Source organism: Tachyglossus aculeatus, chromosome 6 (genome assembly GCF_015852505.1).
Source record: "Tachyglossus aculeatus isolate mTacAcu1 chromosome 6, mTacAcu1.pri, whole genome shotgun sequence".
Taxonomy (NCBI): Eukaryota; Metazoa; Chordata; class Mammalia; order Monotremata; family Tachyglossidae; genus Tachyglossus; species Tachyglossus aculeatus.
In genome coordinates, this window is record NC_052071.1 from 55,261,384 (window position 1) to 55,286,433 (window position 25,050).

The 25,050-nt window shown below is 41.7% G+C and overlaps 1 non-coding gene across 1 annotated transcript; it reads right to left on the bottom strand.

Annotated features, from left to right (window-relative positions):
• Positions 1–23,878: 23,878 nt before the first annotated feature.
• LOC119930268 lies at positions 23,879–24,016 on the bottom strand. Its single transcript, XR_005451750.1, has one exon. It is a non-coding gene; the product is annotated as a small nucleolar RNA SNORA7 (small nucleolar RNA).
• Between the last annotated feature and the right edge of the window lie 1,034 nt (positions 24,017–25,050).

Genomic DNA, 25,050 nt, shown 5'->3' on the forward strand with positions numbered 1-25,050 from the left:
CTTCCCAAGCGCTTAGTACAGTGCTCTGCACATAGTAAGCGCTCAATAAATACGATTGATGATGATGATGAAGGTTACAGGCAGGTGGGAGCAGAGGGATGCTGGTGAGAAATTTGCAGAGAGGACAGGGTTTTGGTGGGAAGATGAGGAGTTCTGTTTTGGACATATTAAGTTTGAGGTGTTGGTGGGACATCCAGGTAGGACTGTTCTGAAGTCAGGAGAAAATATAGCATTGCAGAGATGGAGGGAGGTCAGGATTGTTGAGGATAATAATAAAAATAATAATAATGATAATTAGCATTTGTTAGGTGCTATGTGTCAAGCATTGTTCTAAGCACTGGGGGAGATAAAAGATAATCGCACCAGATACACAGTCCCTGTCTCACTGAGGGCTCACAATCTAAGTAGAGGAGAGAACAGGTATTGAATGAGAAGCAGCATGGCTTAGTGGCAAGAGCCTGGGCTTGGGAGCCAGAGGTTGTGTGTTCTAAACCTGACTCTGCCACTTGTCTGCTGTGTGACCTTGGGCAACTCACTTAACTTCTCTGTGCCTCAGTTCCCTCATCTGTAAAATGGGGATGAAGACTGTGAGCCCCACGTGGAACAATCTGCTTACCTTGTATTTACCCCAGCGCTTAGAACAGTGCTTGGCACATGGGAAGCGCTTTCTAGACTGTGAGCCCATTGTTGGGTAGGGACCACCTCTATATGTTGCTGATTTGTACTTCCCAAGCATGTAGTACAGTGCTCTGCATACAGCAAGTGCTCAATAAATATGCTTAAATAAATGACTAAACACTTAAATACCATCATTATTATTACTTTATCCTATTATTATAATGTATAATATAATTGTATAATATAATATTCTTATTATATAATAATTATTATATTACTATTAGAGAAGCAGCGTGGCTCAGAGGAAAGCGCACAGGCTTTGGAGTCAGTGATCGTGGGTCAAATCCCGGCTCCACCACTTGTCAGCTGTGTGACTTTGGGCAAGTCACTTCACTTCTCTGTGCCTCAGTTTCCTCATCTGTAAAATGAGGAGGAAGACTGTGAGCCCCACGTGGGACAACCTGATCACCTTCTAACCTCCCCAGCGCTTAGAACAGTGCTTTGCACATAGTAAGCACTTAATAAATGCCATTATTATTATTATTATCCTCCTTTTACAGATAAGCTACGTGTAGCCCAGAGATGTTAGGTGACTGGCCCAAGGTCACACAGCGGACATATGGTGGCACCAGATAGAACCCAGTTCCTCTGACTCTCAGGATTGTGCTCTTTTCCACTAGGCCATGCTCCTCTGGTGGGAATGATTTACTTAGAGGTGGAAAGGACAGAGACAGGAGGCAGGGAGGCCAGAGTTTTCTACCAAAAACCTTCAAACCTGCTCCTCTTCCCAGCTGAGATGGATTCTCTGAAGATCAAGGAGAAGTGCATTTTGGATAATGATGCCTTCAATTCCAAATTTCTCATGCTGTGAAGCTCCAATGCCTTTAAATCAAACTGCTTAAGAGGGTGGTGTTTCCTTTTAAAATAAACATTTTTTTGGAAAGTGCCTTCACTCGCACTAAACAGCTAGAGATAGCTTGTTTTAGATTCAGCACTAAAGATAGCCAAATTCTTTTCTCAGTTCTGTCTGTGCCTGGCTCTGTGATCTTAACAGCTTCCGTTTCTCTGGGTGGAAAGAGGAATTATAATTTTTGCCAACTTCCTAAAAGAAATTTCCCAAGTGTTAATGAGACAGGTGAACAATTGTTCTGAATTACTAGGAGAAAGGAGCTATGCTGTCTAAGCATAAAGCATTATTAACTCAGATATATTTCATGAGCACTCTTTGTTAACACTAAATCTGTTTGTAGTTTTCATTTCTAAGGCAAAGGCTTGAGTGCTAAATAGCAGCTGCAAATCTAGTATCAAAAAATCCAGCTACCTTCAATCATTTAACAAGTATCACTAAGAAAGCAGTGGTGTGTAAGAAACTTTGTAATTTCATAAGGGGACAGGAGACAATCCTTCAAACTTCCTTGAATAATACAAAATGCATTACAAGTAAAGGAACTCATTCCATGGTGTATGTGTAGTAATAGCTTTTTGGAGTTGAGGGGACAAAATAATTTCCTTTATACTTATTACTATGGTTTAGTAACTAATAAAGAGAGCTAAAAGGTCACATATTTCTGATTTCCCTCCTCTATGTTAAAAGGTTATTTCTCCATGTCTTTGGGCGTGAATCAAAAATTTGCATTTTGGCTACTTTTAAACTCATTCTCAATTTTAAGACGTGGCAGGTCAACCCACACAAATTTCCTGAACTGGGTTTCCATTTTCCACTGTGATTGTAACTCACTATTATGTATCCATCCCTCCACTTAGCTAGCTATTTATTCTATTTACCTACTGAACAAACCTACAGAACTATTCTACAGAATTTTCATCTATTCACTTGTCTGCATAAATCTTTGATGCCTCTAACTCTCTAATTGGGTTGACCTGGGGTCCAATCACATGGACCCGACAAGAAGCAGCATGGCATACTGGATAGAGCACAGATCTAGGAGCCAGAATCTGGGTTGTAATCCCAGTTCCACCAATTTGTCTGCTGTGTGACCTTGGGGAAGCCACTTCACTTTTCTGGGCCTCAGTCACCTCATCTGTAACATGGGGATTAAGACTGTGAACCCCATGTAGGAAGGATATGGACTGTGTCTAACGTGATTGCCTTGTAGAAGCAGCGTGGCTCAGTGGAAAAAGCATGGGCTTGGGAGCCAGAGGTTATGGGTTCTCATCCTAGCTCCACACTTGTCAGCTGTGTGAATTTGGGCAAATCACTTAACTTCTCTGTGCCTCAGTTACCTCATCTGTAAAATGGGGATTAAGACTGTAAACCCCACGTGGAACCTCCTGATCACCTTGTATGCCCCCAGTGCCTAGTACAGTTCTTCGCACATAGTAAGCACTTAACAAATGCCATCATTATTATTATTATTATCTACCCCGATGCATAGAACATTGCCTGGCACATAGTAAGTGCTTAACAGATATCCTTTTTTAAAAAAAGTATCTTCCTTCAGGAGTTGTGGAAAGCCCGCTCGTTTGGGCGAGTGAAATGTTGGAGTCTATTCATTATCCCCTGCTGATTAGGTAGGGAATTTGTGCTTGTTACCACCTCTACTGCCCAAGGGCTAGTTATCATTAACTTTAAGACAATTTCTACTAATCAATAATAATAATAATAGTGTTGGCATTTGTTAAGCACTTACTATGTGCAAAGCACTGTTCTAAGTGCTTGGGGGGATACAAGGTGATCAGGTTGTCCCACATGGGACTCACAGTCTCAGCCCCATTTTACAGATGAGGTAACTGAGGCTCAGAGAAGTTGTGACTTGCCCAAAGTCACACAGCTGACAAGTGGTGGAGCTGGGATTTGAACCCATAACTGCTGACTCCCAAGGCCGTGCTCTTTCCACAGAGCCACGCTGCTTCTCAATCCATGGGATCTACTGAGCCCTTGCTATGCGCCAAGTGCTATATGTGACACTTGATAGGAAATCGTTCTGTAGCATTGGTAGACGCTCTCCCTGCCCACAAAAAGCTCACAGTGTAGAGGGAGAGATGAATATTAAAATAAATTACTGCTGGGGTTACCTTACCTCACTGATTTTCTACTACAATCCAGCCTGTACACTTCACTCCTCTAACGCCAGTGTGTCTCAACAGCTTTGCCAGTCCCTGGCCTACATCCTCCCTCTGGCATGGAACTCCCTCCCCCTTCATGATAATAATAATAATAATGATGGTATTTGTTAAGCGCTTACTATGTGCAAAGCACTGTTCTAAGCGCTGGGGAGGTGACAAGGTGATCAGGTTGTCCCTTCATGTATGACAGCCTACTACTCTTCCCACCTTCCAAGCGTTACTAAAATCACATCTCCAGGAGGCCTTCCCCAACTAAGTCCTCATTTCTCCTTTCCCTCTCCCTTCTGGGTTGCCTCTGAACTTGGACTTGCACCCCTTATACACTTTATATTCACTCCAAATTCAACCCCGCAGGGCTTCTTACATTTTTCTAATTCATTTTATTCCATCTCCCTCTGTAATAATAATAATAATGATAACATATATTAAGTGCTTTCTATGTGCAAAGCATTCATTCATTCAATCGTATTTATTGAGCACTTACTGTGTGCATAGCACTGTACTTAGCGCTTGGGAAGTACAAGTTGGCAACATATAGGGACGGTCCCTACCCAACAGCGGGCTCACAGTCTAGAAGGGGGAGACAGACAACAAAATAAAACGTATTAACAAAATAAAATAAATAGAATAAATATGTACAAATAAAATAGAGTAATAAATATGTACAAACATATATACATACAGGTGCTGTGGGGAGGGGAAGGAGGTAAGGCGGGGTGGTTACAAGGTGATCAGTTGTCCTACGGGGGGCTCACAGTCTTCATCCCCATGTTACAGATGAGGGAACTTAGGCTGAGAGAAGTTAAGTGACTTGCCCAAAGTCACAGAGCTGACAAGTGGCAGAGCCAGAATTTGAACCCATGACCTCTGACTCCAAAGCCCGGGCTCTTTCCACTGAGCCACGCTGCTTCTCACGCTGCTGTAGACTGTTAACTTTTTATAAGCAAGGAATGAGTCTACCAACTCTGTTGTTCTGTACTCTTCCAAGGGCTAAGTACTGCTCTTCACACTTTAGTGCTCCATAAATACCACTGATTGATTGATTGATTGATTAATAAATGCTATGGGACTTAGTCTCAATAAACAGTATCTGAGTGACTCAAGCTCTCTGGTTGTAAGAAAAGTGCTATAGGTATGTAAACTGTTATTATTTGCAGTATTACTGTCAACATTGCTTTCATTAATATTATCACCATCTCACTGGCAATATCAATACATTCAGAATCCAGATTTGTTTCAATTAATCTTGGTTGAGTTGTATTTTTTTTTGCCTTATTGGTAATGTTGCCCTCATTGTCCATTTTGCTTAAAATTAGTAGATATTGTTACAAAGAATGAGACAAACTGAACCTAATGGTACTAGGTGTAATCAATCAATAATATTTATTGAGTAGTCTACTGTTCACAAAACGCCGTGTTAAATCTTTGGGGGTGCGAAATAGAGTTATTATGTCCTCAAGAAGTTTACAAAATAGCAGGAGAAACAGACCTAAAATGAATTACAATAGGAGGAAGGAGGTGAGGTGATTTTAGACGGGCCTTGAAAATGGGAGAGGCTTTTCCTGATGTAAAGTGAAGCTGGGCTTCCAGGTTTAGGGGGAGGGAGCAGTGAAAGGCACTGTACTAAGTGCTCGGGAAGTAGTAAACAAGCCTGTAAAAAAGCCATCTGCTGTCTACAAGAAGATTACCCCATATTTAACTCTCATTTCTCATGTTCTAGGCATGTAGGATGACTGAGGCCCCCCATCAACCAAGGATCCACAGCTGCATGGAAGCAACCAAGGAAATTCCGCTGAAGTGGATATTTAGGGAAATGACGTGATTTGGGGAATGGCTCCGTAACCAGAATTATTTTTATCATTGAATAATCGTCACGCAAAACTCCTAAACTGCACCTTTCATTAGTGCCTATTCATGTTGGGCATTCTGGTTGCAGCTGACGTGATTTTCTCCCCCAACTCCAACCATGCTAGGAAATTAAAGGCATTTTAAAAGGCTGGTGGCTTTTAATCAATTTCAGGTGGATTCAGCCAGAAGCAGCTTGGTTAACATGGAAGTAAAACGGAAACCAGCTCCAATTTGTTTTATTCATCTGGCATCCAGATACTCTCGGTGAAAGGTTTCTCTTGATTCACAACTTAACCTTTGGCCCTCTATTGCCATACATCATTTACACTAACTGATTGGCTTGGGCTTTTAGTCAAAACAGTTATCCATCGAGTAATCCCAGTCCCTTTGCTCTTAAGACCGAGTGAAACAAAACAGCTCTGTCTCAGGAGGTAGACTAGAGTCAAAGGCAGTGACAATGCCTTGCGATGCAATGCAACTTTTTTGAGATCTCGCTTTGTAATGGTTTACCATGAAACGTGTCTTTTTTTTTGTCTTCTGTCAGCTTCAAAGGTCAGGGTTTAGATGGTCATACCTGAGTCCCACGGAGGCTGTTTATGGGGTCTCTAATGGCTCAAAATGGACTAAATTGTTTTGAGCCTACAGTAGAAAAGGTCACAGAGAAAATCAGTTTAGTCAGCCCTGCCTGCTGCCTAAGTACAAGTAGTAAAAAGGTAAAAATCAGCCGTAAACCCAAGCGAGGAAGTTTTAACTTTAAAAGACACTGGAGGTTGGCAGCAAGCCATGGGCACCCTGAGGGTTGGAATTACCGGTTAGGGATTTGTGAGAGGAGGTTAGTTTTCCAAATTTCGAGCCTATCGCTCGGAGTTTTTCATCCATTTAGTTTGCAAACCCCAGTCGCATTAGCGTCTGTGATCGAAAGGGCAAATCCTCTGACTGATATTTCTTGCCATGGCGGGGGGTTATAATTACCCCTTCCCCATCCCCCAGATTGAATAGGTGTAGCCTAGATGGATGGAGAAATCTACAGATGTCACAGTCTAGGAGTTTATGGCTCCTTCTCAGAAATCATTTGGAAAAAAAAATCCACACGAACCAGCTATCTCTGGTGGCTTGGTCTCAGTCAATTTGGCAGGCTCAGTGCCATCCTAATCCAATAAAATGTCAATCCCGAAATACCTTAGAATGGCTGGACTCGTGTTAGCCCCTCTAGCTCAGTTCTGCCGCTGACTCTGCAAAATTGAGGAAAATACGATTTCTTAATAGACTCGTAGCTCAGTGTTCATTAGTCAGAGCGCTGCTTATTTAGGTTGTCAGCAATTAAACACGCCTTCATTGAAGGTTTAAATCTGTGATTAGTGAAGAAGTTGAAACACACAAGTGAGACAGTGTCTGGAGCTGAGCAAAGGGTATGTTAAAGCAGTGTGGAGAAACAGGGTGGAGAAGCAGCGTGGCTTAGTGGCAAGAGCCCGGGCTTGGAGTCAGAAGTCGTGGGTTCTAATCCTCACTCCGCCACTTCTCAACTGTGTGACTTTGGTCAAGTAACTTCACTTCTCTGGGCCTCAGTTACCTCATCTGTATAATGGGGATGAAGACTGTGAGCCTCCCGTGGGACAACCTGATCATCTTGTAACCTCCCCAGCGCTTAGAACAGTGCTTTGCACATAGTAAGCGCTGAACAAATACCATCATTATTATTATTAGTAGTAGTAATACAGTTCCTGGCACATAGTAAGCCCTGAACAAATACCACAATTATGATTATTGTTTAGTGATTAGTGCAGTGCTCTGGATACAGTAAGCAATTAATAAACATGATTGACTGATGGATTGATTGGTTTTCCTGACACTACATGCTGATGCATGGATCAACCTAAACTGTTACCCAGCACGCACCTCAAAAGCTGTCAATGTCTCCCCGTCTCCCTCTGCATCAGGCAAAAACTCCTCAAAATTGGGTTCCACCACTTCTCCCCACCTTACTTACTGGCTATCTTCTTCCCCTACTCCCCAGTTCACACTCTTTTTTTTCCCTCCCAAGTTCACCTTTACTCCACCACACTTTTGTCTCTCCCAATCTGACGCTTTACTCATTCTATTTCCTCGGCCTGAAACCCTCTCTCCCTCAAATCACAGGTCTTCTCATGTCCAAAATCCTTCCAAGATCCCATCTCCAACAGGAAGCCTTTCCTAATTGAAAACTCCCAACACCCATGTCAATGGACCCAACAACCACCTGTTACACTTACATATTGAGGTACATCCAATCTCTGCACTCATGTGTACAAGCATAGTCAATTCACTCATTCTGATCTCTATTCCTAAATATTTTTATGTCTGTCTCCCTCACCAGGGTGTAAGTTTACAGAAGGCAGGGAATGTGTTTATGTTGTTCTTTCCTCAGCACTTAGAATGCAGAATTGCAACCAACAGATGCTCAATAAAGGCCATCACATCTTGTCAGTTTAGCTGTTTGACTTTGGGCAAGTCACTTAACTTCTCTGTGCCTCAATTAACTCATCTGTAAAATGGGGATTAAGACTGTGAGCCCCTGTGGGACAACCTGATCACCTTGTAATCTCCCCAGCACTTAGAACAGTGCTTTGCACTGTATCCATCATTAGCACTTACTATGGTCAGTGCTTAACAAATGTCATTATTATTATTATTATTACTAATAATGATGGCATTTGTTAAGCGCTTATTATGTGCCAAGCACTGTTCTAAGTGCTGGGGGGATACAGGGTAATCAGGTCGTCCTACATGGGGTTCACAGTATTAATCCCCATTTTCCAGATGAGGGAATTGAGGCCCAGAGAAGTTAAGTGACTTGCCCAAAGTCACACAGCTGACAATTGGCGGAGCCGGGATTTGAACCCATGACCTCTGACTCCAAAGCCTGGGCTCTTTCCACTGAGCCACGCAGCTTCTCAGCACTACTACCTCTACTGCTATTACTACTAGTACTCTCATTTAGAAGTTAATATCATACTTTACAGGATTAGATGACAATTTCTTCATACACACACACAAATGATACTGCTCCTTAAAATCTTTAAAGTGGCTGGAAAAATGGGCTTCCATATCAATCCAGGGGTTTGGGAGAGAGAGGGCCAAAGAGATATCAGCGAATCAACTCTGGTCCCAAACCATGACAGAGAAATTGGATCTGATTCCAAATTCTTTGAATTCCGTAGTATTGGTGAATAGAGTAGCATCTTTTCTCCTTTGGAATGTCTCAGAATTGGGGGTCACCTGCCATCACTTAGGAGTCTATGAGAAGTCCTTGAGGAACTTTGGTATCCCACACTTGATTCAGGATTCTGGAGACTTCATTGGAATTTCTATAGGCCCTACTGAATCTAGGGAAGAGGTCTAGGATTCCCAATTTTGGCCAGTGGAATTCCTGGGACAGTGTCATCACTGTGCCCTCAGCAGGGAAGAGACTAGATTATCTTTACAATGGTCCCCCGTGGGGTTCACGGTCTTAATCCCCATTTTACAGATGAGGTAAATGAGGCACAGAGAAGTGAAGTGACTTTCCCAGGGTCACACACCAGGGTCAGCAGCACTACAAATACTGTAAGCCCACCACAACCTTTGCCTAGCCAAAAATCTCCTCCCTTTGGCCAGAATTTCTGAAGAAGGAAGAATCTATCACTATCTCTTGACAGTCAAATTTGTGGGATGGCAGACTTTGCCAGAGAAAATAGGCAACTGAGCCAAGTCTGTCTTCCCTTCTAGACTGTAAACTCATCGTGTGCTGGAAATGCTTTTGTTATATTATACTCTTCCATGTGCTTAATTCAGTGCTCTGCACAAGGTAAGTGCTCAATAAATATGATTGACAGACTGACTGACCAGTCAAAGAGCAAATAACCTGGAATGAGTCTAGTCTTGATTGTCTGAGAGTCCCTACTTTCACAAACTGGGACCAGTGCAGATAGAAGTTGGGATTCAAGGAAGAGAAAAATAAGGGTGAAAGGGGTTCAGAGCTCCTGACCCTCAGGCTGAAAATAAATAATAGTGAAGTAAGGAGATTATTAATAGTATATTTTCACTGTTTTTTCTTTTTTTCCCATTGTATGTATCATTGTTGCACACATCACTGTCCTGTAAATACTAAACTACTATGATGGTAGAAACAAAACCAAACAATAATTTAAGAAATTTGAGGGACCGATTTATGTACTCCACAATTTCTCCTCTCTCCAGAAATTTTCTTCACACTCAGTCAGTTTATTTTTTAAGTGGGAAGAAGCAACTACCAAAAGGTAGCCCACTAGCTCACAAAGCTAGACCAGAACAACCCGAGGGATAATAAACACATGCAAAGACACATTTTCTTCTTCAAATGATTCACAACTGGCAGTCTTCCCCTGTCTTAAAAAATAATAATAATAGTGTTGCCTTCCAAAATTAAACTCTAGTGCTAGAAAGCAGCAATTCTCAAGAGAAACATTTATCCACAGCCTAGATAACGAAGAGATGAAAGGAGGAAAATTAATTTAGAATTTGGAAATGTCTCTTCCAAAGAAATAGGTTTGCTGCCTCACTTTAGTGCTGCGTTGACTCTCAGTGTTGTTAAGCAAGACCATAATAAAGCTAGGAACAGTTCTACATTAGTACCCCTCAGTGTTAATCTTAGTATCAGTAATATCCATATCAACCCAAACTGCTACCATATTAATACAATCGCTCATCATATCCCACCTGGATTACTGCATCAGCTTCCTTGCTGACCTCCCAGCCTCCTGTCTCTCCCCACTCCAGTCCATACTTCACTCTGCTGTCTGGATCATCTTTCTACAAAAACATTCAGGATCTGTCACCCTACTCTTCAAAAAAACTCCTGTGGTTGCCCATCCACCTCCGCAAACAAAATTCCTCACCGTTGACTTTAAAGCAGTCCACCACCTTGTCCATTCCTACCTCTCTTCACTTCAATCCTTCTGCAACCCAGCCCGCACACTGCTCATCCAGGTCTAACCTGTTTCTCGCCATGGACCCCTAGCCCACATCTGCCTCTGGCCTGGAATGCCCTCCCCTCCTCAAATCCGTCAATTACTCTACTCCTCTTCAAAGCCTTATTAATTAATAATGGCATTTATTAAGCGCTTACTATGTGCAAAGCACTGTTCTAAGCGCTGGGGAGGTTACAAGGTGATCAGGTTGTCCCATGGGGGGCTCACAGTGTTAATCCCCATTTTCTAGATGAGGGAACTGAGGCCTAGAGAAGTGAAATGACTTGCCCAAAGTCACACAGCTGACAATTGGCGGAGCCGGGATTTGAGCCCATGACCTCTGACTCCAAAACCTGTGCTCTTTCCATTGAGCCACGCTGCTTCTCTTATTGAAGATACATCTCCTCCAAGAGGCCTTCCCAGAATAAGCCCCATTTTTCCTCATCTTCCACTCCATTCTGCTTTGCCTTGACTTGCTTCCCCCCACCCCCAGCCCCTCAGCACTTATGTACGTATCTGTAATCTTATTTATTTGTTTTTATGTTTGTCTTCCCTACTCTAGACTGTAAGTTCCTTTTGTGGGCAGGGAATGTGACTGTTTATTGTTGTATTGTACTCTCCCGAGCATTTAGTACAGTGCTCTGCACACAGTAAGTGCTCAATAAACACAACTGAATGAACTACAACAAATTATTCCTTATAAATAATGCTAACAATAAAAATAATCATAAAATAATACGGGGAGAACTTCACCGAGGAATTTTCAGACATTGAATTTGACATCATCGTAATATTTTCCAATAGTGGGTTAGTTGTTAAATTGTCTGACACATGCATGACATTCAGAGTCTCAGCGAAGGAAAGAAACCGGGGCAGTGACAAGAAGGAGAGATGTAAAGATTTTTTTTTAACTTAAAGGAAGTGTAATTTTAAAGGGGAAACAGAAAAAGATAGGAAATTCACTTCAAATGGCAAAATAGGCAAAAGAGTAGCTTATCTCACCAATTAAAGGGAGAAACATAGGAATCACTGCTCAATTCCTCAGAGAAATTCTAAGTCCATTTAGTAGAGGAAAACACTCCTAATCACACACAGTATTCTGGGCATATCCACATACTAGAAAACTTTAAATATACATATATATGTGTATATATATAATTCACAAAAAAGGTTATGTTCATTCTCATAGAAATCAAGGCAACAAGGGTTTTCTTCACATGATTAATCAGGAACTTCTTTCTATTCAGAGTAAATTGGAACCTTTCCAAAAGAAGAGATAACCTCATATCCAATTTAATCAAATGTCAACAAAAAGTTTATGTGCAACCAGAACCTAAATAGCGTTTCATGTCATGCACTTTGATAGGGTGCAGTATTACAGGGAGCAAAATGTCAGTACTCAGGAGAAGTTCTCCCTTTCACGTCATGTAATACAAGCCAAAGAATCTGTTCGCTGTCAAGTCGTAAAATTAAAGATTATTCATAGTCTAAATGGAACTTCCAGGAAATTATGTGGGGGTGGAAAAAGGTACTGAAAAAATAAAGTCACATGATCAGATCTAAAATCAATATGTCTTTTATTCCTATAATTTCCAGGGTTGAGTTTATATAAAATATTTATATAGTAGTGTATCAAACTGAAAGGGATGGGTAAATACAGTAAATAATTAATTTACAACCCCTTTGAACCCCATAATGCAATGCTTAAACTTGATTTGCCCTGCAAAGAAGCAACAGAGGGTATTTGACCTCTCTTCTGTCTGTAGTCCTCTTGGCAGAGAACTCTGAGCTTCTACAGGACACAAGAAGCCTCATAGCCTACCCACCGGTGCATGTGGTATCATCATCATCAATCATATTTATTGAGCACTTACTGTGTGCAGAGCACTGTACTAAGTGCTTGGGCAGTACAAGTTGGCAACATATAGAGACAGTCCCTTTACTAAGAGAGATTACTGAACAATTTGGAGGAGGGAAAGAGAGACAGAGTTCTGAGAGGCGAACACAGGTCGGCTTCTCCTGAAATAAAAATAAATAGATGACCTTATGTGCGACACATTTTTCACGTAGGAACTTCATTAGAGAACCCGTCCGTCAAACAGATCCTTCTTCCACCAGCCGACAACGGGCAGTGTCACTAATGAGAAGAACCCAGGGCCTGAACTTTGGGATTGCCACGGTCTTGCTTCCTCCAGAAACTCTTGAGGCCGGGAGGAATCTGTTTGCGTACTTGATTACCTGACAAGCCGTAGCAATAGGCAGTCTTCTGAGAAGCCGCTTAAGCGCAAGACGTTTAAAATGACCTTGGGGAAGGGGGACCGATACTATTTTGGAGTTAGGCAATAAGTAATAAAAATGATGACCCAGTGGGATTTTATGACAGGAACGGGTCACGTTAAAACAGTTTTTTTCGGCCTCAGTTTTTGACAGGGGTGGGGAATTTCAACAAAATTCAAATGATGGGGTTTACTTTTCACATACGGGCTGTGATAATGAGTACGAAGAACAAATAAAGAATTCAGAATGTTTCTTCTGACCAGCACTATTCCTGGGGCTGACACTGTTTATTTAAGCTTGCCTAACGGTATATTTGAAGGCTGTATGCAAATAATGGTCTGAGAGTAAGGTTTCGCAACTTTTTTTTGACAGATTACTTTTTAGATATCATCTAGTCCATAAAAACAATGTTTTTTTCCAAAGAAATTCCTTTTCAACACCACAGATCCTGCAGGTAGAGTTCCACACCTCAGGTGACCTTTCCTTTCATTCATTCATTCAGTCGTATTTATTAAGTGCTTAGAGAAGCAGTGTGGCTTAGTGGAAAGAGCCCAGGCTTGAGAGTCAGAGGACATGGGTTCTAATCCCAGCTCCGCCACTAGTCTGCTGTGGGACTTTGGGGAAGCCACCTACCTTCTCTGTGCCTTAGTTAACTCATCTGCAAAGTGGGGATTAATACTGTGAGCCCCCCGTGGGACAATCAGTCAATCAATCATATTTATTGAGCACTTACTGTGTGCAGAGCACTGTACTAAGCACTTGGGAAGTACAAGTTGGCAACATATAGAGATGGTCCCTACCCAACAGTGGGCTCACAGTCTAGAAGGGGCTCACAGTTTAGAAGGGGCTCACAGTCTAAATCTGATTACCTTGTATCTACCCCAGCACTTAGAACAGTGCTCAGCACATAAAAGCGCTTAACAAATACCGTTATTATTATTATTATTATTACTGTGTGCAGAGCACTGTACTAATTGTTTAAGAAAGTACAAAACAACAATAAACAGTAACATTCCCTGTCCATAATGAGCTCACAGTCTAGAGGCGGGGAGACAATCATCAATACAAATAAATAAAATTACAAATATATATATATACACACACACATGTAAGTGCTGTGGGGTTTATGACCTTAGGAGAAGCAGCGTGGCTTAGTGGAAAGAGCATGGGCTTTGGAGTCAGAGGTCATGGGTTCAAATCCCTGCTCTGCCAATTGTCAGCTGTGTGACTTTGGGCAAGTCACTTAACTTCTCTGGGCCTCAGTTACCTCCGTTAAAATGGGGATTAAGACTTTGAGCCACCCGTGGGACAACCTGATCACCTTGTCACCTCCCAGAGCTTAGAACAGTGATTTGCACACAGTAAGTGCTTAATAAGTGCCATTATTATTATTATTATAACATAGAGGGCATGAGGAATTTATTAAGTGAGATTCATTCATTCATTCAATCGTATTTATTGAGCGCTTACTGTGTGCAGAGGACTGTACTAAGTGATCTCCTGGATCATATATATGCTCCAAAGCTTAGTAGATAGAGCACAGGGCTGGGAGTCAGAAGGATTGGGTTCTAATCCCAGCCCTGCCACATGTCTGCTGTGAGACCTTGGACAAGTCACTCCCCTTCTCTGGGCCTCAGTTACTGCTTTTGTAAAATGGGAATTAAGAGTATGAGCCCCATGTGGGACAGGGATTGTGTCCAACCTGATTAACTTGTATCTACCCCAGCACTTAGAACAGCACTTGGCAAATAGTGCTTAACAAGTACCATAATTATAATTCTTTTTTTAAGCATCTCAGCTGCACAATTTCCCCACCCCTGAATTTCGGGGAGGAAATTAAAGATTATTTTTCTAAGTTATGTTAGTTGTGTGTGTTGGGGTAAAAAGAGGAGTATGTTAGAACACTGTGAATAAAGATTTATCGAGGGAGTGATTTATTTGAAATGTCTGCATGCTTGGCAGGGTAGGAGAAAAAGAGAAGGGTCAGAATAGCTAATGGTGCAGATACAGCTTCACTATAGGAAGTTTTTTCACTGAAATATGGGAACTAGAGGGTAGTGGGGAGACACAGATAGGACATTTAATTCTTTGATTGTATATTTATTGGATGCAACACTTGGCAAAGAGCGATAAAAATAAGAGGCCCAATCTCATATGTCCTTCACTGTTCCTAGTCATCCTCTTCTGCCTTCTGTTTCCCTCAGTGCCAAATTAAATTCCCTGCATAATAGCTTCTCGCCTGTTTTTGAGTAGCAAAAATCATGAGAAGAGATGGGGCAATTATGTGAGTAAATCCAGCATAATCGCCACTACCAAAATTCTCTGTCCTCCCAAAACGGGCATAGTAAACATTTTGGGGTAATAATAATGATAATGATTGTGGCATTTGTTAAGTGTTTCCTGTATGTCCTGACAAGACAATTAGGTGAGACACAGTCCCTGACCCACATAGTGCTCACATGGGGAGGAAAGAACAGGCATTGAATCCCCATTTGACAGATGAAGAAATTGAGGCCCAGAGAAGTTAAGTGACTTACCCAAGGTCATAAAGCAGGCAAATGGCAGAACAGGGATTAGAACCCAGGTCTTCTGGTGCCCTGGCCTGTGCTCTTTTCCTGAAGCCTATGCGATTTTCCTTTTGTGCGGGAGAAGTGGCTATTCTTTGTCCAAGGTGGCCACTGACCCCCTTCCTAAGCGCCAGACACTGAAACCCAGTGGTGCATTATACTGGGAAGTATTGGGATGCAATGATGTGATGTGGAACAGGAGAACCAATTTTCCAAATTGGCCACATTTCTGAAGCCAGACCTGGCTGTTTCTGGTGCAAAAGAACACTGTGGGAATGTTTATCTATGCCATTTAAGTGACTTACTGTTAGAGAAGAAAGTGATGGGATGTTGAAGTTGGGTGACTCAATATTAGCACACCCAACAAAATGATTTATGCCTAGAGGATGGAAAAAATGAGAATCAATGAGGAGCTAAATTCAGTATTTTATAAATAATAAAAACAACAATAATTATTATTATTATTACTTACTATGTGCCAAGCACTGTTCTTGATACAAAGAAATCAGGTTGTCCCACGTGGGGCTCATAGTCTTAATCCCCATTTTACAGATGAGGTAACTGAGGCACAGGGAAGTTAAGTGACTTGTCCAGAGTCACACAGCTGAAAAGTGGTGGAGCTGGGATTAGAATCCATGACCTCTGACTCCCAAGCCCATTAAGCTGTTTGTGAAAATAATATGTCTCATAGTCAAAGGTCTTCTAATTTGATCTATTGGTTGACTCCAAATCTTTACATTTTCCCATCTGCATCATTCATTTGGAGAGGGTTTAGAAATAAAGCAGAGAATTGGACGCCTGCTTGGTAAAGCCCTCGTTTCAACTAAAAAAACATTTGGGGGGAAAAAGTGAATTGAAGTGAAACATGTGCCAGTGTATATGATGTCACATGTATACATGTTTCAATAAATATTTAGAGACCTGGTTTCCTGGTTTTTAGCATAATGTCTGCCTTCAGGCTAAGTATCTCAGAGCACCAGCACACCAGGATATTTAGAATAAAAGAAATTCATGCTAAATCACCTGTCTGCTATGAAAAAAACATCATTTTTTAATCATGGCCAATAAATACTGAAATATAGGTCAAGATTGCTCACCTAAGAAAAGCTGTAATGTGCTTAAACCTAAGGGCTCTTGGGGCAATTTAATATTTTAAGTAATTTTGATTGAGAATGATCCCAGAGCCTTTTATTGTCTACATATGGAAAAGCTTTCAAAGGCTTCCATTTTTATAAACCAATTTTTGACCCTCTTCAATTTGTCATTACTTTCCAAGTCTCGATTGACAAACTAAGTGTTGATCAATGGCACCATGAAATGTTAACACCATGTGGGGAGGGGGAGGAGAGAACAGGGTGTCACTGAGAAGCAGCGTTGGCTCAGTGGAAAGAGCATGGGTCATGGGTTCTAATCCCAACTTTGACACTTGTCTGCTCTGTGACTTTGGGCGTCAGTTCACTTTTCTTTGCCTCAGTTACCCCATCTGGAAAATGGGGATTAAGACTGTGAGCCCCGCGTGGGACAGCCTAATCACTTTGTACCCCCACAGTGCTTAGAACGGTGCTTCGCACACAGCAAGTGCTTAACAAATACCATCATTCAGCGCTTAGCACACAGTAGGTGCTTAACAAATAACATAATTATATACAAGGTTGAACAGGTTCATTACAGTGAAATCATAGGAGAACCTGTAGTCTATTGGAAAGAACAAGGAACTGTGTTCTAATTCATCCCTGGGAAAGTTACTTACCATTCCTTTTCCTCAATTATAAAATGGCTTCCCTCTTTGATTTTGAGCCTCATGAGGGCAAAGGGCAGTATCTGATCCAATTAGCTTGTTTCAATCTCCCAGTCCTTGGAACAGAGTACGTGCTTAATAAATGTGTTAATAACATGTATTGAGCTGTTGCAATTTACCAATCACTGCTAAGCGCTGGTGGTAATAATAATAATAATGATGGCATTTGTTAAGCACTTACTATGTGCAAAACACTGTTCTAAGCTCTGGGAAGGATACAAGGTGATCAGGTTGTCCCACGTGGGACTCACAGTCTTAATCTCTATTTTACAGATAAGGTAACTGAGGCACAGAGAAGTTAAGTGACTTGCCCAAAGTCACACAGCTGACAAGTGGCCCCATGACCTCTGACTCCCAAACTCGTGCTCTTTCCATTGAGCCATGCTGCTTCTCTGGTATGGTATGGTAGATACAAGATTATTATTAGATTAATTCATCATCGATGATATTTATCAAGCACTTGATACATGCAAGAGCACTGTACTTATCTCTTGGAACAGAACAGTACAACTGAGCTAGCAGACACATTCCTTGACCACAACAAGCTCAACAGTTTAGAGGAGGAGACAGACATAAGTATAAGTGAATAATTTCTTATATATAATTTAAAGATATATACATAGGTCCTTTGAGGTTGAGGATGGGGCAAATAACTAATGCTGAAAAGTCACAAAGCCAAGTGCCTAGAGGATGGAGAGGAGAGTGGGAACAGGGCGAAAGAGGGCTTAATGGGGGAAGGCCTCTTGGAGGAGATGTGGCCTTACTGACATTTTGAAGGTAGAGAGAGTGGTGGTCTGGCATTTATGGAGGAGGACAGAGTTGCAGGCTAGGGGAGGCTGGCATAATAGGTGAGATCAGGGCATAATAGGTGAGATCCAGGGCACACTAGAGGAGCAAAGTGTTCAAGCTGGGCTGACGTAGGAGTTCACTGAGGTAAAGTAGGAGGGTTAGATTTGAGTGAGTGGTCTAAAGCCAATGGTAAATTGTTTCTGCTTCATGCGGATGTGGATGGGCAACCATTGGAGGTTCTTTAGGAGTATGGAGACGTAGAGTGAACATATCTTTTGAGAAAAATGATCTGTGCAGCAAAGTGAAGTATGGACTGAAGTGGGGAGAGACAGGAGGCGGGGAGGTCATTCAGAGGCAGATACAGTAGTCAAGGTGGGATAAGATAAGTGTGTGGATCAGTATGGTAGTCATTTGGATGGAAAGAAAGGGCAGACTTTGTGAAGATTGAACCAAAAGGATTTGGTGTTGGATTTAATACATGGGTTAAATGAGAGAGATTAATTGAGGATAATGCCAAGGTTACAAGCTCATGGGATAGGGAGGATAATGCTATTGTCTGCAGTAATGTGAAAGATGAGGGGAGGACAGCATCACCGAGAAGGCCAGGCAAGAGCTAGGATTAGAACCCAGGTTCCCTGTCTCCCAGTCCTGAACTCTCTTCCTGAGGCCACATTTTTTTTAAGGGCATTTGTTAAGCACTAACTATGTGCCAGACACTTTATTAAACACTGGGGTAGATACAAACAAAACAGGTTGGACACAGTCCATGTCTCACATGGGGCTTGTAGTCTTACTCCCCATTTTATAGATGAGGTAACTGAGGCAAAAAGAGAAGTTAAGTGACTTTCCCAAGGCGTCACTGCGGACCAGTGGAGGAGACGGGATTAGAAACCAAGTCCTCCTGACTCCCAGGCCTGTGATGTTGTATTCACTGGACAAACTGCTTCTCACAATTCTCACCTTGTTTTTCATGCCCTGAAAGGACATTCAGCACAGTCCTTAGGTACAAGGGCAGAGATGAAATGGGTGAATGAAGGGGTAGATGGATGGAAAACCCTGTTAGTCTTGAGGTAAATGGTACCAAATAAAGAGCAAAAGCTAGTTCACTACCTAAACATTTAACCTCCCATGGATAAGTATCTAGATAATTCATGCAGTTGAGCATAAGAACTTAAGGTTCCTTTTTTTCTCTTTCGTAGCAGAATTTAACCATACTTTCCCCAGCAGATTATTGAATGGCTCTGCCATCAACATTTTCCACTAGATTGTAAGATCCTTGAGGGCAGGGACTGTGTTTACTTACCCCTACTGTACTCCACACACAGTAGATGCTGGATAAATATGATCGTTTGATTCAATTGACACAACAAATCCCACGGTACAGTCAACACAAGCAGCTACCGCCCAGTCTTTTTCCCAAGCTGGATCCAAGCTCCTTGAACTATTCATCTCTTTGATGAAACTACTGAGAAAAGGTGTGATGCTCTCAAGAGGGATGGAAATACTAATTTCTTAGGATTTTTACAGAATCCTATCAACTACTAAACACCGATCTGTCACAATGGCCAACCACTAGCAGCCTGGGTTAGAAGGAGAAATATGTCCTAGAAAAGAAATTCTCCAAGAGATTCCCAAGGTCTACGTAGGGTCTCCTCCAGCCCCAACTTCTTCCCCAGTGCAAAATGCATGGTAGTGAAACATTGTCTCCATGAGTAATCTCTCCCATTTGAAAATAATGATTTATTGAAACTATAATAGCTCTACCCATTGCCCATTGTCTCTCTCCTTTGGATTTGCAGCTTATCAGCACACAAAGCTTTTTGACAGTGGCAAAAAAGTATCCATTATGCATTATTTAGCTAGGAAACTGCAGAGCAGAGCATTTGCCTACATTTAAGCGCAAATGACTGAAAATTCCTTCATCTGAAGAATACAAAGGATAGCTATTTTCACACTGAATTTAGTTATAGAAAGTCATTCTTTTGTCTAGCTTTTAGAATAGTGAAGTGATCGAATTGGAGTGGCTTGCTTGGCAAGTGAGTCCCTGGGCACCAACCGATCCATTCTCCATGAAGAATTTTCCCCAAACCAAAGATTATTTTCCTATTATTTTCTGTCTGTAAGGGAGTCCCCCAAAAATCTGTCCATGTTGGGAGCCATAAACCCAAAGACTGACTTGAAAGGGAAATGATACACAGTTTAGAATTTGGCAAAGAAAGTTCAGTTAATATGGGAATAGTCTTCAGACTTCTGCTCCAAATTTTCCTCTTAATAATATCCCACCTATTCTAATAGATTTCTTCTCAGAGACTTCTCCTGCCTCTTGGTTTCTTCTTTATCATTTGGAGTTTCTTGCCAGTAGTACCAACCAGACTTCTGGATAAAGAAGACTGTAGGACATTTTCTTTTCTGTTCCCATTTTTTCCAACTATACAGAAACTTAATTATTAATCCCCAGAGCATTTTGGTTCTGGCTTCCACAGTGGATTACAAGTTATCATTTCTATTCCCTTTGGGCATTGGATCAGATAGCATTGCTTCAAAGAAGAATATGTGAGAGAGGATCTTTGGCACTATGGTAGAGGGGTGGTGGAAGGAGGACAGCGTAATGCTAGGAAAAGATCTACCATGCCTTATTCAAATATTTTCTCAGTGTTCAGAACCCTACTAAAATCATACATCCTCCAAGAGGCCTTCTTTCATTAACCCCACATTTCTCCACCTTGTCTGCTCTCCCTTCTGTATCACCTACTCACTTGGGTCTGTATCCTTTAAACATTTTAATATTCACCATATCTCCAGGCCCTGCAGCACTTACGTACAAAACCTCACACTCTGCCTTTTCCCCTATCTGTAATTTATTTTAATATCTGTCTCTCCACTAGACTATAAGCTTTTTGAGGACAGGGATCGTACTGACCAATTCTGTTGTACCGTACTCTCCCGGCCCTGTGGAAACTATTGCTTCTCTGGACACTGTAAGTATTCACTGTAGACCTTAAAGACATACTACTGTTTGTAAGTCCACAAACTGTAATTGTTCCTTGTCTTGAGGGAAGCTTAAAAATCTAAGAGATTGACCCTTCCCTTGGAATTTTGTAGAACACTTGTAGGGTATTCTTATACTACTACTACTATTACTACCACTGATAATAATAATGATTGTGGCATTTGTCACGTGCTTACTATTGGCAGGCAGAGAGGTGGATATTAAATTATTTGATGACAGTTTAGATTTTCTTTGGTCTTCAAAATTCAGTAATAATAATTCTGATATTTGCTAAGCCAGGCACTGTACTAAGCACTGGGGTGGATACAAACAAACTGGGCTGGACACAATCCCTGTCATTCTTTCATTCAATCATATTTATTGAGACTGTGAGCCCACTGTTGGGTAGGGACTGTCTCTATGTGATGCCAATTTGTACTTCCCAAGCGCTTAGTACAGTGCTCTGCACATAGTAAGCGCTCAATAAATACGATTGATTGATTGATTGATTGAGAGCTTACTGTGCGCAGAGCACTGTACTAAGCGCTTTTCCATATGAAGCTCACAGTTTTAATCACTATTCTACAGATGAGGTATCTGAGGCACAGAGAAGTGACTTGCCCAAGGTCACACAACAGACGAGTGGCAGAGCTGGGATTAGAACCCAGGTCCTTCTGAGTCCCAGGCCTGTGATCTAGCCACTAGGTCACACTGCTTCTACTTCTACTATTAATAGTGGTATGGGTTAAGTACTTCCTAAATGCCAATGCACAGTCTTTTAGACTGTGGCCCACTTTTGGGTAGGGACTGTCTCTATATGTTGCCAATTTGTACTTCCCAAGCGCTTAGTACAGTGCTCTGCACATAGTAAGTGCTCAATAAATATGATTGATGATAAATGCCAAGTGCTGTACTAAGAACTGGGGTAGATACAAGATAATCAGGTCAGACACAGCCCCTCTCCCACATGGGGCTCACAGCCTAAGTCAGAAGGAGAACAGGTTTTGAATTCCCATTTTACAGAGGAAAAAACAGAGGAACAGAGAAGTTAAGTGACTTGGCCAAAGTCACCTAGAAGGCATCTGGCAGAGGCAGGATTAGAACCCAGGTCCTCTGATTCCCAAGGCCATGGTGTTCCACAGGGCCATACTACCTCTGGGTCATTCCAGTAGGATCACAGAGTCCCCAACCCAAGAAGGTCTGCTTTCTTCAGCTGCAAAGTCATGTAGCTAAAGTCTGGTCGGGTGTGCCCTGGCCTTTCCAAATGATTAGACCTGTTCCAATTTAGAGGCTGAACAGCTTGGATCAGACACCCGTTTTCTCCGGTCTCTGTAAAGTGTGAGGCTTTCCGAGATAACGGCAGGTATCCCTCTCTTTCTGCAGCTTAGCTGAACGTTTAGTACAGTGCTCTGCATACAGTAAGCGCTCAATAAATACGATTGAATGAACTGAATGAATGAATGCAGGCCTAGAATAGCTTCCTTACATAGTGACTCTATCCAACAGTAATGGAATCTGAGCTTCACTCCTACATCGTTCAGTGAAGTGTTTGAGATCCATAGTGAAGCAGCATGACGTAGTGGATAGAGCAGGTGCCTAGGAGTCAGAAGGTCATGGATTCTAATCCCAGCTCTGCCGCTTGTCTGCTGGATGGCCTTGGGCAAGTCACTTTACTTCTCTGTGCCCCAGTTACCTCATCTGTAAAATGGGGATTGAAAACATGAGCCCCACATGGGGCTGTTTCCAACCCAACTTGCTTGTGTCCACCCCAGCGCTTAGTACCGTGCCCGGTTTAACAAATATCACAATTATTATTATTGAATTTTGAAGACCAAAGAAAATCTAAACTGTAGTCAATTTACTTGCTGGAATATTTACAACGCTGAAAACTTAATGGACTTTGCCTTCAAATACCATACACTATGCAACATTTCAGAATATCTTGTATGACAGTTTTACTAACAGCCAACATTTTTGGCTGAGTTATAAACTCCTTAAAATTATTTTAACTGAAGTAGTTTGAATTGTGGCAGTCTAACAACAGGAGTATTGAATAGGTACTTAAAATAGCAAATAATGCCAGTTGGAAATGATAATAAAACCTCTTAGGCACCTCAAATAAATGGCTTACTTGTTTTTGTAATGTCTAACAAAATGAAACATTCAGTTTTGAGAATATAGGGATATCTACTTAACCTTTAATATTAAGCAGATGGCTCAAACTGTCTAGACAGTATTTATTGAATGATCGTGCATAATCCCCAAAACGGTTCAATAAAAATGAAATGTTAAAATATTTGCACAAGTAATTACAAGATTGATTTTACAAAAATGATGTTTTAGTCACTGCTGCATAGTTAGCTATTGTTTTGGAATAATCTTACTTTGACTTTGATGTATATATTCTTTGGGGTGGTTTCAATCAGTGATCCTGATTAGAAGGGCATTTGGTTGGGTAACCTAACACAGTTGGTTTGTAAAATTCAGGCTAGGACAACAGTGGGAATGCCTGTTCACTTGAAGTACCTGCATATGAAGTACCTGAAGATGGGGTATCCATCTTCTATAAAAGAAGCACTGAAGAATTCTGGCTGATAATAATGATATCTATCATCATTATGATGTCCATCTTATGTGGTTTCTAATCTTCCCATGTTTTTTTTTTTGTCTGCCAGTTGACAATTCAGTGCTTCTGTGCCACCAAAGCAACTACTGTAGTCTTTATGTACGTATCTCATATATTCTGTTACTTCTTTTCTTGTCTTATGCCGTCGAGTCGTTTCTGACCCATCTCTCCTAGAACACCCCCACTCTCCATCTGCAATCGTTCTGGTAGTGTATCCCTAGAGTTTTCTGGGTAAAAATACAAAGTGGTATAGCACTGCCTCCTTCCACGCAGTAAACTTGAGTCTTCACCCTGGAGCAGCATGGGTGAGTTTTGACTTGTAGCAGATTGCCTTCCAGCTGCTAGACACTGCCTAAGCTAGGAGTGGAATGGGTATGCCTCTGCTTGACTCTCCCTCCCGTAGCCGAGACTGGTAGAGTGCTGGAAACTCTCCAGGTGTGACCCTGAGACGGGATACTTCCTTCTACCTGCAATTTATTTAAGTAACTGTCTAGGGCTGGATTGTAAGATTCTTGGAATCAGAGATCCTGCATACTAATTCTACTGTAGTCTTCCAAACAAGTAATGCAGTGCTCTGCACACAGTAAATAAATGAATAATAAATAAAATAATAATGGAATTTTTTAAGCACTTACTATATGCAAAACACTGCTCTAAGTGCTGGAGAGGTTACAAGGTGATCAGATTGTCCCACGTGGGGCTCACAGTCTTCATCCCCATTTTAGAAATGAGGCAACTGAGGCACAGAGAAGTTGGGTGATTTGTCCAAAGTCACACAGCTGACAAGTGGTGGAGCCGGGATTTGAACCCATGACCTCTGACTCCAAAGTCTGTGCTCTTTCCACTGAGCCACACTGCTTCTCTTAGAAGTAGACAGTAGACATTCATATGACGATGGTGATAATGAAGATGGTGGGTATGAACGATGGAGGCCCACTGTTGGGTAGGGACTGTCTCTATACGTTGCCAATTTGTACTTCCCAAGCGCTTAGTACAGTGCTCTGCACACAGTAAACGCTCAATAAATACGATTGATGATGATGGAGGGTGGGAGATGAGGGTGGGGATCATCATCACTAATGATATTTATTGAGTGCTTGCTGTGTGCAGAGCAGTGTAGTAAGCACTCGTTGTGGGCACTATAATCTCACTGTGGGCTGGGAATATGTCTGTTTATTGTTGTATTATACTCTCCAAACTGCTTAGTACAGTACTGTACACACAGTAAGCGCTCAGTAAATACAACTGACTGACCTGAGAGATTTCAGTACAACAGATTTGACAGACAAGTTCCCTGCCCACAATGAGCTTAGAGTCTAGGGGTTGGGACTGCCAGTGATGACAGAGGACCCAGATTTTCAGGCCTTGTTTGGAAGCTTAGTTGGGAAGCTCTTCTATCAGGAAAAGTCACTGTTTCAATTTTCTGGCTTACATAACTCTCTGGACACTGGAATCTTCCCTACTGGACCTCACCCACAGTCCACGGT